The sequence below is a fragment of the Grampus griseus genome (genome assembly GCF_964374135.1).
Source record: "Grampus griseus genome assembly, chromosome: 16".
In the NCBI taxonomy this organism is placed as follows: Eukaryota; Metazoa; Chordata; class Mammalia; order Artiodactyla; family Delphinidae; genus Grampus; species Grampus griseus.
In genome coordinates this window covers 30491324-30504590 of record NC_139010.1, presented here as the reverse complement: position 1 = coordinate 30504590, position 13267 = coordinate 30491324, and the positions used below count along the sequence as shown (strand labels likewise).

At 42.0% G+C, this 13267-nt stretch overlaps 1 protein-coding gene across 6 annotated transcripts in view; it reads left to right on the top strand.

Moving 5' to 3' along the window:
• Positions 1–13267, top strand: part of KCNMA1 (potassium calcium-activated channel subfamily M alpha 1) — a 747855-nt gene that overhangs the window by 652856 nt on the left and 81732 nt on the right. The gene's annotated exons all lie outside the window — the stretch shown is intronic.

Sequence of the window (13267 nt, the reverse complement as noted above, 5' to 3'; positions counted from 1 at the left end):
AACCTTTACAGCAGTGATCCTCAAATTTCAGCGTCAGAATCATCTGGAGCACCTTGTTGATACAGCTTGATTCAGTAGGTCTGGGCTGGGCTGGAGAACTGCATTTCTCCCAGGCTCCCAGGTGATGCTGAGGCAGCTGGTGTGGGGTCATGCTTCGAGAACCACCGCTTACGGGAATCAGAGCCGTGGGAGGAGCTTCACGTGATGGGGACCCTTCTCACAGAAATGTTCAGCCCTGGCACTGGAGCACTAAACAGTTGTTAAAAACAGCTGTGTTGACCGCATTGTACATCAGACACGAGTCCTGTCTGCTGATCAGTTACAGCAGCTGGCTTCAGGCACATTCCAGGCAGCCTGACTGGTTAGAGACATACTACAGAGTCCCCCTTCCTTCCGATCACGATGCCCTAATTTCAAGTACTGTCCCTGTAAAGCGGAGAAACAGCGCAAGAGCCTTGATTGTTCCTCAAACAAATGGTCACAAGATGTCAGAGGCGAAGGGGCTCTCACTGGACACTTTTTCTCGTCTGCATGAGGGTCTGGGGGAGTTTCTGTTGAATGATTTGAGATGTTCAGAGACCAGAGATCATTCATCAGCTTCTCTTGGTAGTTGGTTGTTTACTGGGTCCTCTGCGGGGTTCTGGAAATGTGTGGAAGAGTAAAACAGGAGTTCCCTGCCCTGAAGAACATCACCAGACAGTTGTGCAAATCATTATCTCTGAAAGAGCATCTTACTTCTGTTAAGGGCTCCCAGGAGGGGAAAGCCACGTCTGTCTCTGAGGTTATGGAGGAGGACAGCACAGGAGGAATATTTGAAGCAAACCGGGAGGCTTCAAAAGCGTTCTGGTACCCTTACTATGGTGCCTGACATAACAGATACTCAGTAAAATCAGTCTTTGCCACTGGGGTGAAAGGCCCGCAGAGGCATGAGAAATGGCCCAATTTTATCAAGCCTCCCGTTTCCCAGGGAGACTTCTGCAGAGATGGCCTCAATCTAGATGGGACGCTTGTAATGATAGGAGGGACCTTATCATGTGATGAGAAATGAGGTCCCGAAAATCAAGCAAGGGAAAGGATGCAATTTTAAACCCATTTGGTAACTTTCCTCTTTCATACCTTTTGTTTGTCCGTTTGGTTTGGTTTGTACTTGTACTTTAATGTAAATTTCTGAAGTCCAGCATCGAACCCACTGCCACACAAAAAATTTCGAATTTTCCTCCAAGAGGAACTGTGCACTTTAAAATATAATGCCACCTTCTTCACAGCAGGTTTGCTAGAAAAGAGATTTGTGGTTTTGCTTTAGGCTGTTGTCTTCAAGGCAAGCTTTTTGTGTGTCTGCTGTAGCTGGGCATTTAGTTCACTTCCTGAGATTAATTGATGGCAAGCGGCATTCCTTGCTCCGCAGACCCTCAAAACGATGATCTTTTATTCTTTTCTTGAAGTGAGGTATGCTTAATATCTAGCTGCGGACTTTGGAGGTATGAGCTGAGATTCAAGAAGCATAGCTATGAAAAATTTAACTCACTGGAGCTCCTCGGTTGTTATAAAAATGTGGGTATTCCTAAATGGAGTCTTCAGATATTGGGACAAGACAAAAACTCACCCAGCCTTAGTTGATTATTGAGGCTCTCCTTAGCACATTGTCCTGACAGGGACTCATGGGGAAATTTTCTACTGATAATTCACACCAGCTGTGCATTTCATAAATGCCCGCCATGCTGCTTGTCTTTTTTGCAACGTAGAGGGCACTGTGGCTTGGGGCGCTGCAGTGGGGAATAAGCACGATCCAGCTGCCTCCTGCAAGTGGGAGGGGGTAAGACGGGGGCCACGCTGCACTGACTTCCAGTTAAGAAGACCTCTCTGGGCAAAGCAGTGTTCTCTTCCCACTAACTGTCTTCTCTACATTACTTATCCACTCTGTTTCCCATCTGTACCAGTGGGTGATAATAACAGAAATTACCTGTAAGTATCATTGTGATGAGTAAATCACAAAATGTAGGTAAAAGTTTTAGCGCAGCAACATTTATAAGAGCTCAACCCATGATGGCTAGTCATCTTAGTAGCAACAGTAGAAGTAGCAGTAGTCTAGTAGTCAAAGTAATAGTAGGAGAACCCCACACCTTTATTATTGAACCACTTTGTTTCCTGTCTCCTTTCACCATTGTAACAGCTACAAATGTATAAGTGAGTTCTAAGCAAAGAATAAAAGAATGATAATAATAACAGCAGTTAACCTTTATTGAGGGCATGCTCTGTGTCAAGTTCTGTGCTAAGTGCATGCCGTGCCTTTACTCAGGCAACCCTCAAATTGAATCCATTAACTAATGATGATGTTTAACATTCCCATTTTACGGATAAAGAAACTGAGGCAAGGCACAATGTAGCAAGCAGTAGACGAGCCAAAACCTGATGAAAGACATTTTGGCTCTGGAGCCAGTATACTTAATCACTAAAGAAATAGGTGGTTTTCTGCCCTCAGTGGTATCCACTTCCAAACACTCCCTTGGGGGGTCAACTCTCTTGGTTCCACTGAACAAATTAACTGGCTAGTGTCCGGGTTTCTTGTTTTCTTTGGTTGGACTGTCATAAGTATTGATCCTCAAATGCAAGTTAAAGACTAGGGGAGAAGTTTCCCTCCAGATAGAGCAGATCCAATTGTGTACGTATGTGACCCAAACTCTTTCATGAAGATACTGTGTCTTTCTGGTATGTTTCCATGTATTCCTAAACTGATGGCAGGATGCTTTTCTCCTTTAAATGAACAGCTGAGCCCTAAGGTGCAAGAAGGACAGCCAGGGTCATCAGTGGAGTGACAGCTGGTACATTGTGCCCGTTTTTCTTTAAGGTGCACTATTGTATTAATTTACTCAGGCTGCCGTAACAAAGTACTACAGACTGAGTGTCTTAAACAACAGACATTTATTTTCTCACGGTTCTGGAGGTTGGAAGTCCAAGATCAAGCTGTTGGCAGGGTTGGTTCCTTCTGAGGCCTCAAAGGAAGGATCTGTTTCAGGCCTCTCTCCTTGGCTGGTAGATGGCCATCTTCTCCCCATGACTTCACATCATCCTCCCTCTGTACATGTCTGTGCCCAAATTTCCTCTTCTTATAAAGACGACAGTCATATTGGATTAGGGCCTACCCTAATGACCTCATTTTAACTGAATTACCTCTTTAAAGACCATATCTCAAAATACAGTTACAGTCTGAGATACTGGGAGTTAGGACTACAACATACAAATTTTATGGGGGCGGGGATACAGTTCAGACCATAACAACTACACGGCAGATACACTTCACTTCATAGTTTTACCCTAAAATAAGGCTTGTACGTTGGCTAAGTGGTGAGTGGCAAATGAGCCTTGAATCAGTTATGGTCCATTTTGGGGGAGTTGGGATTACTTTCTGAGTTCAGGAAATATATAAAATAGTTAAGATGTGAAAGGCAATATCTAGTATTGGGCCTCGGTTCCAAGTAAATCTTTAAGGAGTTGTCCGAGAGCCCGTGAAAGTGATTCTCTTTGTTGTTCTGTAAACTGATAATGTTGGGATACTTTGTTCAGGGAGGTTTCTGATGGCCCTCCTCCCCCCCCCCCCCACAACCAAAGCACTGTTGGTTGTTGTGCTCCATGGCAAGCGCTTGGGCTTTCTCCTATTAATACAGAGTCCAATTTAGAAGGAGAAGTTCCTGTAGGCAAGTAGCCTAAGCCAGCCTGTGGCACTTACGTTGCTACAGGAACAGACATGGCAAAGAAATGTAGCCTGTCTGGCCCAAAGTAGCTAGTGACTCTCCTGTTGCTGAAATCAATCACGTTCCAAGCTTCCTCCCAGACGTCTAGTGAATCTAGTTAATGAGAAGCAGTTCTAGTAATCAGTCTTCAGTGCTTCTTATCTCCCGTCTTTGCTCCCAAAACAACTTTTCTATGCTTACTCCATGCCATCCAGCCTTTTGATACCCAACAGTGGTTCAGTATTTCCAAAATCCTTCCAGTCAGCACTCGTTCATTGAGAGAAGAGTCCTTAAAAGTCCTTAAAGGTCACCCTACATTTATAAGGAAATTTATAATGAAATCCGATCTATATTCACAGCTCCTCAGGAATGTCTCAAATGATGAGAAATCCACTGCCTTGGGAAACAACCCATGTCATTTTTAAAATACCTTCCATTTGTAAGGAAACGTTCTTCCTTTCTGGAAACTTGAGTTTGGCTCTATCTAACTCCCCAGTCTGAGCTCCATTGGTCATAATCAGTCGAATCCATCTCTTCCACTTGACTCCCATCGCACATCTGAGGGCAGCTCAGGTCTTCTGTACCTCAGGTCGGGCAATACGACATCTCCAACCATGGTTTGGGGTGCCTTTCTTTGGCTCTTTTCTTTTGGATCTCAATCATCTGAACGGCTCCTAGTGGGTCATGACTATAATATGCTGAGATTCCTCCTTACCTTTCAGGGCTCAGATCAAAAGTTATCTTCTGGGCTTCCTTGGTGGCGCAGTGGTTGAGAATCCGCCTGCTTATGCAGGGGACGTGGGTTCGTGCGCCGGTCCGGGAAGATCCCACATGCCGCGGAGTGGCTGGGCCCGTGAGCCGCGACCACTGGGCATGCGCGTCCGCAGCCTGTGCTCCGCAGCAGGAGAGGCCACGACAGTGAGAGGCCCGCGTACCGCCAAAAAAAATAAAATTAAAAAAAAGTTATCTTCTTTGCAAAGCCTTTCTTGATGTTACTCAAATACCAGGCAATGCACAGCTTTCCTGGTGTTCTCAGACCACCTTGTACATTCACTTTGCTATAACACTTACCACAGTGTATCACAACCGTTGATGGACATTTTCTCTCTTGCTCGCCGTATTATAACTCTCTGACTAGGGACTGTACCTTCAACATTGCGGTATCCTCCATTCCCGGCACAGAAGAGGGGATTCCCGTTTATTGATTGCTTTACTGATTCAAGAAACCAAAGTTCAAATTTCAGGTACCATGGCTGATCAGAAACGGAAATATCTTTGTTCAGGGAGGTTTTTGACAGTCTTCAGATCAGCCCCTTTTAGTAACATCCTGGATGACTTATATTTAAATGATCCGGGGCAGGCTGAGAGGCTTGCAGGAAGTACGGAGTGCGGCGTGGCTTACCACTGAGACTTCCCTGAGGCTTCTGGATGTTCCAGTGCAAATCCTGGCTTACAGCCCTAGTGTCAAATGATACCTGGTGTACCCAAATCTCTGCCCTAGTTAATGAGGCTTGACATTTAAAAAGCTGTCTTTCTTTCTTTTCACTGAGGGACAATTGATCATCAGGCTTGTTTATTTACTTTTTTTTTTTCAGTAGGAAACATTTTTTTAATAGATCTTTATTGGAGTATAATTGCTTTACAATACTGTGTTAGTTTCTGTTGTACACCAAAGTGAATCAGCCATATGCATACATATGTCCCCATATCCTCTCCCTCTTGAGCCTCCCTCCCACCCTCCCTATCCCACCCGTCTAGGTCATCGCAAAGCACCGAGCTGATTTTTCTGTGCTATGCAGCTATGCAGCTGCTTCCCACTAGCCAACTATTTTACATTCGGTAGTGTATATATGTCGATGCTACTCACTTTGCCCCAGCTTCCCCCTCCCACCCTGTGTCCTCAAGTCCATTCTCTATGTCTACATCTTTATTCCTGCCCTGCAACTAGGTTCATCAGCACCATTTTTTTTTTTTAGATTCCATATATATGCGTTAGCATACAGTATTTGTTTTTCTCTTTTTGACTTACTTCACTCTGTATGACAGACTCTAGGTCCATCCACCTCACTACAGATAACTCAATTTCCTTTCTTTTTATGGCTGAGTAATATTCCATTGTATATATATGCCACATCTTCTTTATCCATTCATCTGTCAGTGGACATTTAGGTTGGTTCCATGTCCTGGCTATTGTAAATAGTGCTGCAGTGAACATTGTGGTACATGTCTCTTTTTGAATTATGGTTTTCTCAGGGTATATGCCCAGTAGTGGGATTGCTGGGTCACATGGTAGTTCTAATTTTAGTTTTTTAAGGAACCTCCATAATGTTTTCCATGGTGGTTGTATCAATTTACATTCCCAGGAACAGTGCAGGAGGGTTCCCTTTTCACCACACCCTTTCCAGCATTTATTGTTTCTAGACTGTTTGATAATGGCCATTTTGACCGGCATGAGGTATCATTATAGTTTTGATTTGCATTTCTCTAATAATTAGTGTTGTTGAGCGTCTTTTCATGTGCCTCTTGGCCATCTGTATGTCTTCCTTGGTGAAATGTCTATTTAGGTCTTATGCCCATTTTTTAAATTGGATTTTTTTTTTTTTTTTTTTGATGTTGAGCTCCGTGAGCTGTTTGTATATTTTGGAGATTAATCCTTTGTTGTTTCATTTGCAAATATTTTCTCCCATTCTGAGCATTGTCTTTTTGTCTTGTTTATGGTTTCCTTTGCTGTGCAAAAGCTTTTAAGTTTCATTAGGTCCCATTTGTTTCTTTTGTTTTTATTTCCATTTCTCTAGGAGGTGGGTCAAAAAGGATCTTGCTGTGATTTATGTCACAGAGTGTTCTGCCTGTGCTTTCCTCTAAGTGTTTTATAGTGTCTGGCATTACATTTAGGTCTCTAATCCATTTTGAGTTTATTTTTGTATATGGTGTTAGGGAGTGTTCTAATTTCATTCTTTTACATGTAGCTGTCCAGTTTTCCCAGCACCACTTATTGAAGTGGCTGTCTTTTTTCCATTTTATGTTCTTGCCTCCTTTGTCATAAATTAGGTGACCATATGTGCATGGGTTTATCTCTGGGCATTCTACCCTGTACCACTGATCTATATTTCTGTTTTTGTGCCAGTACCATACTGTCTTGATTACTGTAGCTTTGTGGTATAGTTCAAACTTGAGGTGCTGATTCCTCCAGTTCTGTTTTTCTTTCCCAAGTTTGCTTTGGCTGTTCGAGGTCTTTCGAGGCTGTTCGAGGTTTCCATACAAATTGTAAAATTTTTTGTTCTAATTCTGTGAGGAGTGCCAGTGGTAGTTTGGTAGGGATTGCATTGTATCTGTAGATTGCTTTGAATCTGTAGATTGCTTTGGGTAGTATAGTCATTTTCACAATATTGATTCTTCCAGTCCAAGAACATGGTATGGTATATTTCTCCATCTGTTTATGTCATCTTTGATTTCTTTCATCAGTGTTTTATAGTTTTCTGAGTACAAGTGTTTCGCCTACTTAGGCAGGTGTATTCCTAGGTATTTTATTCTTTTTGTTGTGATGGTAAATGGGAGTGTTTCCTTAACTTCTCTTTCTGATTTTTTTTGTTGTTGGTATATAGGAATACCAGCGATTTCTGTGCATTAATTTTGTATTCTGCAACCTTACCAAATTCATTGATTAGTTCTAGTAGTTTTCTGGTGGCATCTTTAGGATTTTCTATGTATAGTATCATGTCATAGGCAAACAGTGACAGTTTTACTTCTTGTTTTCCAATTTGTATTCCTTTTATTTCTTTGTCTTCTCTGATTGCCATGGCTAGGACTTCCAAAACTATGTTGATTAAGAGTGACAAGAGTGGGCATCCTTGTCTTGTTCCTGATCTTAGTGGAAATGCTTTCAGTTTTTCACCATTGAGTATGATACTTAATGTGGGTTTGTCATATATGGCCTTTATTATGTTGAGGTAGGTTCCCTCTGTGCCCATTTTCTGGAGAGTTTTGATCATAAATTGGTGTTGAATTTTGTCAGAAGCTTTTTCTGCATCTATTGAGATGATCATATAGTTTTTATTCCTTAATTTGTTAATGTGGTGTATCACACTGATTGATTTGCATATATTGAAGAGTCCTTTCATCCCTGGGATAAATCCCACTTGATCATGGTGTATGATTCTTTGTTGTTGGATTCTGTTTGCTAGTATTTTGTTCAGGATTTTTGCATCTATGTTCATCAGTGATATTGGTGTATACTTTTCTTTTTTTGTGATATCTTTTTCTGGTTTTTGCATCAGGGTGATGATGGCTTTGTAGAAATTATTTGGGAGTGTTTCTCCCTCTGAAATTTTTTGGAAGAGTTTGAGAAGGATAGGTGTTAGCTCTTCTTTACATGTTTGATAGAATTTGCCTGTGAAGCTACCTGGTCCTGGACTTTTGTTTGCTGGAAGATTTTTAATTACAGTTTCAATTTCATTACTTGTGATAGGTCTGTTTATATTTTCTGATTCTTCCTGGTTCAGTCTTGGAAAATTGTACCTTTCCAAGAATTTGTCCATTTCTTTGTGGTTGTCCATTTTATTGGTGTGTAGTTGTTTGTAGGAGTCTCTTATAATCCTTTGTATTTCTGCAGTGTCAGTTGTGATTTCTCCTTTTTCATTTCTAATTCTGTTGATTTGCATCCTCTCCCTTTTTTTCTTGATGAGTCTGTCTAATGGTTTATCAATTTTGTTTATCTTTTCAAAGAACCAGCTTTTAGTTTTATTGATCTTTGCTATTGTTTTCTTCATTTCTATTTCATGTATTTCTGCTCTGATCTTTATGATTTTTTTCCTTCTACTGGCTTTGGGTTTTCTTTGTTCTTCTTTCTCTAGTGTAGGGTTAGATTGTTTATTTGCGATTTTTCTTGTTTCTTGAGGTGAGACTGAATTGCTCTAAACTTCCCTCTCAGAACTAACTGCTTTTGCTGTGTACCATAGGTTTGGGATTGTCATGTTTTCATTGCCATTTGTTTCTATGTATTTTTTAATTTCTTCTTTGATTTTTCCAGTGATCTCTTGGTTATTTAGTAGCACACCGTTTAGCCTCCATGTATTTGTGTTTTTACATTTTTTTTCCTGTAACTGATTTCCAATCTCATAGAGTTGTGGTCAGAAAAGATGCTTGATACGATTTCAATTTTCTTAAATTTTCTGAGGCTTGATTTGTGACCCAAGTTGTGATCTATCCTGGAGAATGTTCCAGGTGCACTTGAGAAGAATGTGTGTTCTGCCAGTTTTGGGTGGAATGTTCTGTAAATATCAATTAAATCTATCTGGTCTATTGGGTCATTTAAAGCTTGTGTTTCTTTATTTATTTTCTGTTTGGATGATCTGCCCATTGGTGTAGGTGGGGTGTTAAAGTCCCTACTATTATTGTGTTACTGTCAGTTTCTCCTTTCATGGTTGTTAGCATTTGCCATATGTATTGACGTTCTCCTAACATTTATAGTTGTTATATCTTCTTCTTGGATTGATTGTTTGATCATTATGTAATGTCCCTCCTTATCTCTTGTAACAGTCTTGTTTTTTTTTTTTTTTTTTTTTTTGCGATACGTGGGCCTCTCACTGTTGTGGCCTCTCCCGTTGTAGAGCACAAGCTCCGGACACGCAGGCTCAGTGGCCATGGCTCATGGGCCCAGCTGCTCCGTGGCATGTGGGATCTTCCCGGACTGGGGCACAAACCCGTGTCCCCTGCGTAGGCAGGCGGACTCTCAACCACTGCGCCACCAGGGAAGCCCTAACAGTCTTTATTTTAAAGTCTATTTTATCTGATATAAGCACTGCTACTCCAGGTTTCTTTTGATTCCCATTTGCATGGAATATCTTTTTCCATCCCTTCACTTTCAGTCTGTATGTGTCCCTAGGTCTGAAGTGGGTCCCTTGTAGACAGCATATATACGTGTCTTGTTTTTGTATCCATTCAGCCAGTCTGTGTCTTTCGGTTGGGGCATTTAATCCATTTACATTCAAGGTGATTATCGATATGTATGTTCCTATTACCATTTTCTTAATTGTTTTGGGTTTGTTTTTGTGGGTCTTTTTCTTCTCTTGTGTTTCTCACCTAGAGAAGCTTCTTTAGCATATATTGTAAAGCTGGTTTGTTGGTGCTGAATTCTCTTAGTTTTTGCCAGTCTGAGAAGCTTTTGATTTCTCCATTGAATCTGAATGAGATCCTTGCTGGGTAGAGTAATCTTGGTTGTAGGTTTTTCTCTCTCATCACTTTATGTATATCCTGCCACTCCCTTCTGGCCTGCAGAGTTTCTGCTGAAAAATCAGCTGATAACCTTATGGGGATTCCTTTGTATGTTATTTTTTGTTTTTCCCCTTGCTGCTTTTAATATTTTTCTTTGAATTTAATTTGTGTTACTTTGATTAATATGTGTCTTGGTCTGTTTTTCCTAGGGTATATCCTGTATAGGACTCTCTGTGCTTCCTGGACTTGGGTGACTACTTCCTTTCCCATGTTAGGGAAGTTTTCAACTATAATCTCTTCAAATATTTTCTGAGACCCTTTCTTTTTCTCTTCTTTTTCTGAGGGCCCTATAATTCGAATGTTGGTGCGTTTAGTGTTGTCCCAGAGGTCTCTGAGGTTGTCTTCAATCCTTTTCAACCTTTTTTCTTTATTCTGCTCCTTGGCAGTTATTTCCACCATTCTGTCTTCCAGCTCACGTATTCGTTCTTCTGCCTCAGTTATTCTGTTATTGATTCCTCCTAGTGTATTTTTCATTTCAGTTATTGTGTTGTTCATCTCTGTTTGTACTTTAGTTCTTCTAGATCTTTGTTAAACATTTTTGTATTTTCTCAATCTGTGCCTCCATTCTATTTCCTAGATACTGGATCATCTTTACTATCATTACTCTGAATTCTTTTTCAGGTAGATTGCCTATTTCCTCTTCATTTATTTGGTCTTATAGGTTTTTACCTTGCTCCTTCATCTGTGACATATTTTTTTGCCATCTCACTTTTTTTTTTTTAATGAGTGGGGTTGTGTTCCTGTCTTACTGGTTGTTTGGCCTGAGGCTTCCAACACTGGAGTTTGTAGGCTGTTGGGTAGATCTGGGTTTTGGTGCTGAGATGAGGACCTCCGTGAGCCCTCACTCCAATGGATATTCCCTGGGGTCTGAGGTTCTCTGTTAGTCCAGTGGTTTGGACTCAGAGCTCCCGCTGCAGGAGCTTCAGCCCGACCCCCAGCTCATGAACCAAGATCCCGCAAGCCATGTGGGGTGGTTAAAAAAAGAAACAAAGTAAAAAATAAAATTAGACTAGGCAACTAATAGATATGTTAGAAAGAATATAAAAATAAAAATATAGATAAATCAACAACCGGAAGGTACAACAGTACCACAATAGTAACAAAGAGGAGGAGGGAAAGGAAAATTTAAGAAGGGGGAAAGGGCCTTGGCTGTGGAGAGCGGGGCCTAAGCAAGGGTGAGGTTTGGGCGGTGGGCGGGGCCAAGGCTCAGGACCCACTGGGCTGGAAAAGGCCCTGGGGGCTGTGGGGGGTGGGGCTTAGGCTCAACAGAACAGCAGGGGCCCAGGCGTGCCCCCCACCCCTGGTCTCAGAGGGCAGGGGACCTCACCTGGGGGCCCAGCAGGCTTCCTGGCCCGAGTGGGCAGGGCAGTCGCCCTCTGCTCCTCTCCCACTCCTCCGGAGGGCCCCTCCCGCCTGCCTCTCCTGATCTCCCCGGCCTCAGGGGCACCAATCTTGTCTGGCCTCCACTTCTCCTCCCCTCTCAGTCCCCCCACGTCCTACCAGTTCATTTGGGGGTTCCTCCTGTCTCCTTGGGTGTCAGGGTCCTCCACCAGTGACTGGCAGGTGCCCTAGTTGTGGGGAGATGCTAACTCGGCATCTTCCCACCTTATTTACTTTTCTAGGATGAGGGTTGGAGGCCAGAGTAACCAAGGGATGATTGCTTCCCTAAAAGATAGGGAATCAAAATGTATCTCCTCTCCCTCAAGGCACGTATTTTGTGACAGGAATTTTGGCCAGCTTACTACAGCGTTTGCTTGCTTGCTAATATTATATGAATATAAATCCTGAATACACTGGGGGCAGGTCTCAGACCTCCCTGAGATAATACCTCCTCTCCAACCAATAAACAACCTGGCTCTGTATCTTCAGGACAAATTTATTAAGGTCCGCTTCCAACTGAAATACATTCTTCTAGGGCTGGGAAGAAAGAGTCCATTCTGTTCATTTTCTCAGACCTCTTCTTTATGGTGGGTCGTGGATATCTATAGAACTCTTAAAGAGTCTTCAAGGACAAAAATATTCAGATTTGATCTTGCCCTGATCTGTGACCCATTCTTACCAGCAAGTGCCTTTTTATTTTAGCATTTTTGACGGAGCTCAGTATTTGAAAGGTGACCTGCTGGTTTACAACACCTCTCACATTCCAACAACCCATCTACCGAGATGTTGTTCCGAGCTAACTGTTCTTCTCCTTTTAAGATCAGATATGACAGTTCCTATAGTAATCTAGCGTGTTCATTGAAGATAACTTTGCGGGATGGCTTCACATGATATTTGTCATTTGGTGTAGCCTAAAAGAAAATTCTCAGGAATAAATAAATGCAGTGAGAGTCTTCCCATCTGAAGTGGGATTGGAAGGCCTATTAGGAGGGCCATGGTAGAGATCCTGAAGACTTACTAATAGGTCTCTGGACTATGTAGGAGGGATTGCTATCCCACTGTCTTTGTTCTGAACATACAAATGAGAAATACCAGAGAACTTTCAGAGGAAGAAGTACTAAGAACTAAATAAAGTTCACTCTTTAATGCTTGAAATAGATGGTTTCAAAGGTAAAATCACTTCACAGTAAATTTTGGAATTTCAACTCATTTTCATTTTCTATCTTGAATTGACAAGATTATTCAGGGAAAATGGCTCCACTGCACAGATAGCCAACTACGCCTGGGACATTGTCCTAATTTTATGCAGTTATTCTTGTAGAAACCCAAATGCCTCCCTGAAAATAGAGGTGCAGAATCTCTATCAGAGATAGAATCTAGACAATGGATGTGGACCAAGATGCAGGATTATATTTCTTATGCTGTAAGCTTGTTAGAGCTGCCTGATTCTATTGTAATTCTTGAGGTTATCGGTAAGGCTCTGCCCATCCACTGGAGGGGAGGCCTCTGTAGAGGCAACTTTCTTTTCCTCCAGTAAACGAGGCAAGAGGGGGTGACTGTAGCTCTGAGAATTCAAGACAAGTTTATTAAGATGCCTCTGAGCTTGAGGCTCTCATCTAAGGAGTGTGGCAGTTGGGAGGTGAAGGTAGGGGTAGGGGAGAGCATCTTTGGACAGTGAGTGCAAATACAGTTGTCAAGGCAAGGAGAGAGGGTGTTGTTTAGTATTGAAATCATGTATTCCAGATGTGGGCATTTGGTAGTCAGTCTGCTCTGAAGTGACATGCTGCTGAATCTTTAAAGGGCTTCAGCCAGGGAGAGCAAAATCTGATTGGGCAAATTGCTAAAATATTTAAAGTGCAGCCTGTTAAAGCTTTTAGTGCGAAGAGCAT